This window comes from Montipora capricornis, chromosome 7, assembly GCF_036669925.1.
Source record: "Montipora capricornis isolate CH-2021 chromosome 7, ASM3666992v2, whole genome shotgun sequence".
Classification (NCBI taxonomy): domain Eukaryota; kingdom Metazoa; phylum Cnidaria; class Anthozoa; order Scleractinia; family Acroporidae; genus Montipora; species Montipora capricornis.
Window position 1 is genome coordinate 49,646,093 of NC_090889.1, and position 5,138 is coordinate 49,651,230.

General features: G+C 39.4%; 1 pseudogene; it reads left to right on the plus strand.

The window, feature by feature from the left end:
• Positions 1-2,371: 2,371 nt before the first annotated feature.
• LOC138056232 (uncharacterized) lies at positions 2,372-4,437 on the plus strand (annotated as a pseudogene).
• The last annotated feature ends 701 nt before the right edge of the window (positions 4,438-5,138 follow it).

The window sequence follows — 5,138 nt, forward strand, 5'->3', positions numbered from 1 at the left end:
TAAAAGGCCTAAAAGGTCCTAAAATGAAAATAACCTAAGGTCAAGGTCCAAGAAATAATACAAATTGTGGCTGGTAACAGCTTAGTCAAAGTAAAGACAAAGCCTTCAAAATGGCACCACGATATAAACGATACTGTCCTAAACGATTAACATGAACCCCATCTGCTAACAATAATTTCCCAGCCTTATTATAAAAACCCTTGTGAAACCAACAAAAAACGTGGGGAAGGGGTTCCAAAAGTGATTGAACTAACTCATTGCAGACAGCCACCTTGTCGTTAAAAGGACATGGTGAACAACGAGGGATGACATGACAAACACATATCACCTTTACCGAAAAGTGATCATGTAAAAAGCGAACCAAAACTTCAATGGACGAAGCTACAAGCGAGGGCTCCTCCGGAGAGAGATCATTAGTACCAATTTCTAGTATAACTATATCCGGGGTTAAGCTAGAAGCTACATGGAGATCATGAGACCAAAGTTACAGTTACCTTAGAAAACAATTGTCGACGTCCTGTTTCGATGAAGAGCAGGGCAGAATGACACATTACTCCGCGTCCCCACGTGATCAACAATGCGCTCTTATAGGGGGTATGAAGGATAGCCCCCGACCACTTACCCTGTCCTGAATTGGTAATTATTTAATCATAATTATGGGAAACTTATAGTAATGACTTGCTTAACATTAATTTTCGGGTGAAGACATAAAAATTCTATTTGTAAACAAATATTTCATTTATCATATCCACTTCTTGGGGTGATAAATCAACCTCGTTCCTGTCAGAACTACCTACAAGGATTTCCTTGTTGCTGTTGATTATACAATGAGCAGAATTGTTAGCAATTTTCATCGGATGCCTTGCACCTTGCAAACTGGTTGCACTCATCTGTAAAAAATGAAACTTTCATCTAACAGAAATAAATTCACCAAAAATTGACTAGTTTGTAGTTCAAAATATAGTCTCAGGCTGTTAAAATGGTTTTGAATTTGTAAAGTTTGGTTCTTGATTTCCTTTGTCTTCTAACCTTTATTACATGTATATATTTACATTCATGAATCAGAGACAAAGGAAATTGAGAAACCAAAATATAAAAATCATTTCAGCTAAAATTTTATTTTACTATACAGCATTATTTATCTAATAATAAAAAGAGCGAAAGAAACTTTACACTACTTTTCGATGACTCCATGTCATCATTTTCAAGTGAAAAGAAAAAATAAAATTTGATAACTTAATATATACCACGCGAGATGATGAAACGTAAAAGCGTGCATGTAAATAGTGACAAATTTAGATAAATAGTTTTGCACGTATGGAGTCTGATTGTGTGTTCAAGCATGGCCTCTTCTTCTTTATGAATAACATTTCATAAATCTGACAGTCCAGTTTTCCGTTGCACTTCTTTAAAACGGAAAAATTGTTGGAAAGGTCGCCGATGGTTTCAAGAGCGTGGTCGTTCTTTAAGTGCTTGCCGATCGCTGAATAACGGTGCTCGTCAATACGTTGGTGTAAATGGCTACTGTAGCCGACATACTCTGCATCACACAGATCACATTTATTATTAGAAACAACGCATTGTTGGCTAATTATAGGTGGTTTGGGCTCACACATCTTGAGGTCTTCACATATTTTGCGACTCTTGAACACAGGTTGAAGAGTGTGATCGATTTTGCTGCTTAGATCTGATAATTGCCTTTTCACTGCGTCAGCTGACTTTTGATCTTTAAAAGGCAAAACCATTCGGTGAACAGCATTTTCATTGGTGGATAATTGAGCTTGCTCTCCAGGGTTTTCAGACCCCACTGAGGTGAAAAAGTGAGAGATAGTGGACTTGATGAGGCTGTCGGGGTACTTGAGGTTAGTAAACATCACCTTGAGATGATCACATTCAGATTTCAAAGACTCCCATGTGGACGACAGGTGGAACGCACGATTTAACATGGTCTTGAGTAGCGATTTCTTGTACCTTTTATCGACATGGCTTTGGTGGTGAAGCAGTAGGCCAGTGTTAGTTGGTTTACGATAAACACTATTTTCCAGTTTGCAGCTTTTTTTGAGGACTTCCATACCGATAAATGGTAACCTGTTATCAGACGCTAGTTCCATGGTGAAATTTATGGATGTATGACAACTATTAAGCGTTGATAAGAAATCCTCTGCTGCTGGTACATTTTTCATCGTAGTAAACGTAGACAAAGTCTAAAAAGTGGTCGAAAGCATCCGAACAGTTCAGTGCTAATGTCATCAGAGAAGAACTTAGATCAAAGCTCAAGCAGAAGGCGACCTTGAAGGATGAGATCAACGCGATTTACGACGAGATCCGTCTAAACTGCACGCCGCTTCAATACATGTGCATCATAAGAACTATGGTAAACCTACGGATGAAACACAGTGAGAGTGTAATGGCCAATCACACCAACAAAATAATGAGGCTATTAAACAAGGATCATGATATCGACAAGCACATCCAAAACATTTCATCATACAAGCTCTCATTCTTCCAAAAGCTTGTTCTCTGCCGAGGTTTAAAGTTCTCCCTCCCACAACGCATATCTGTCATCAATATACAAGCGAATTTCGAAAAATTCTGTTGGAAACTGGAGCGTACTCTTGCCGATGACAAGAAAGAGTTAACCGCTGCGACCCTTCGATCTATCGCACTTAATTACATCGTATGCAAATCACCAAGGCCGCCAAAACCACTTCAAAGGGCTATACAGCAATTGAAACGACTTGACAACATCGTCATCACGAAGCCAGATAAAGGAACTGGTGTAGTCATCATGAATAAATCTGATTATGTTAACCTGCTGAGTCAAGCATCTGTCAATGATACATCAAAGTTCACCCCTGTCAGCTTAGAGAGACCAAGAACGAGAGGCTGACCAGTAAAGCATTACCACCCCCTATTGCAGAAGGAGAAACACTTCGAATCTGTAGTACGGAAGATTTTGCCAAAGCAGATTGCCAATTGAGTTTGCCAGGCAGGCTCACGCCTTGCCCATTTTTATGGACTCCCAAAGACACACAAAGAGAAACTATCATTGAGACCTATCCTATCTGCCACCGGTACCTACAACTATGGCCTCGTTAAGTGGCTCGATGAGAAGCTGAAGCCCCTGTCAGTCAATCGCTATACAATATCGGATACCTTCTCTTTTGCTGAAGAGATTCAAAACCTAGTCATCGACGGAGATGACATTCTGGTATCCTTTGACGTCACGTCGCTGTTCACTAATGTACCGCTTCAAGAAACTATCGAAATCATCGCTGAGAAGGCGTTTGTTGACAACTGGTTTAATGTTACACACAATCTTAACATTACAAAGCCTGACCTGGTTCAACTTCTAGAAGTTGCAACTATGAATCAACTATTCCAGTTTGATGGTAAACTTTATGAACAGATTGATGGCGTGGCAATGGGCTCCCCTTTGGGTCCACTCATGGCAAACGCATTTCTCTGTTCTATCAAGGAGAAACTAGATCATGACAACAAGCTCCCTGAATTTTACAGAAGGAACGTGGACGACACGTTTGCTACGATGAAAAATGTACCAGCAGCAGAGGAGTTCTTATCAACGCTTAATAGTTGTCATCCATCCATAAATTTCACCATGGAACTAGCGTCTGATAACAGGTTACCATTTATCGGTATGGAAGTCCTCAAAAGGGCTGCAAACTGGAAACTAGTGTTTATCGTAAACCAACTAACACTGGCCTCCTGCTTCACCACCAAAGCCATGTCGATAAAAGGTACAAGAAATCGCTACTCAAGACCATGTTAAATCGTGCGTTCCACCTGTCATCCACATGGGAGTCTTTGAAATCTGAATGTGATCATCTCAAGGTGATGTTTACTAACCTCAAGTACCCCGACAGCCTCATCAAGTCCACTATCTCTCACTTTTTCACCTCAGTGAGGTCTGAAAACCCTGGAGGGCAAGCTCAATTATCCACCAATGAAAATGCTGTTCACCGAGTGGTTTTGCCTTTTAAAGATCAAAAGTCAGCTGACGCAGTGAAAAGGCAATTATCAGATCTAAGCAGCAAAATCGATCACACTCTTCAACCTGTGTTCAAGAGTCGCAAAATATGTGAAGACCTCAAGATGTGTGAGCCCAAACCACCTATAATTAGCCAACAATGCGTTGTGTATAATTATAAATGTGATCTGTGTGATGCAGAGTATGTCGGCTACACTAGCCGACATTTACACCAATGTATTGATGAGCACCGTTATTCAGCGATCGGCAAGCACTTAAAGAACGACCACGCTCTTGAAACCATCGGCGACCTTTCCAACAATTTTTCCGTTTTAAAGAAGTGCAACGGAAAACTGGACTGTCAGATTTATGAAATGTTATTCATAAAGAAGAAGAGGCCATGCTTGAACACACAATCAGACTCCATATGGGCAAAACTATTTATCTAAATTTGTCACTATTTACATGCACACTTTTACGTTTCGTCACCTCGCACGGTATATATTGAGTTATCAAATTTTATTTTATTTTATTTTATTTTCACTTGAAAATGATGACATGGAGTCATCGAAACATTGTGTAAAGTTTCTTTCACACTTTTTTATTATTAGATGTTTACCTAAATCTAATTTTATTCGAGCATTATTTATACACTTTTAATCTGTCAAAAAATCCTTTGCGTGTATCCTTGGCTGTGTATGATTGCGATGCCAGTGCTTGTTCAAATTTCAAATCATGAACATGTTTTATTACAGAAAATATCTTGATCTCCCCACATGAAAGGGTTAAAATTGGTTCAAATCCTTCCTTCCCTTTTGGAAACTTTAATTAAGTTCATGCTGTAAAGTTTTGTCCTTTAAGACCCTGCTCTCACTAACCATATGGAATTTCCAGTGACTATTCATGGGGTTAGTAAGACTATTTTCCTGGAACCAAACTAACATTCATACAGCTGCTACTTAATAACTTGCCTTTTCAACAGAGAATTTGAACTGTTTGGGAGGACCCTCAATGTACCTTGACAGATGCTGTAGCAGTTCTCTTCGAGCTTCTTTCTTTGCAAATGTACACTCAATGTTCTTAAAGTTGCACTTTGTAGTAACATATCTCCTTACAGCCCTTTCAAAGGGAAAACACCAGAAATTGTCTG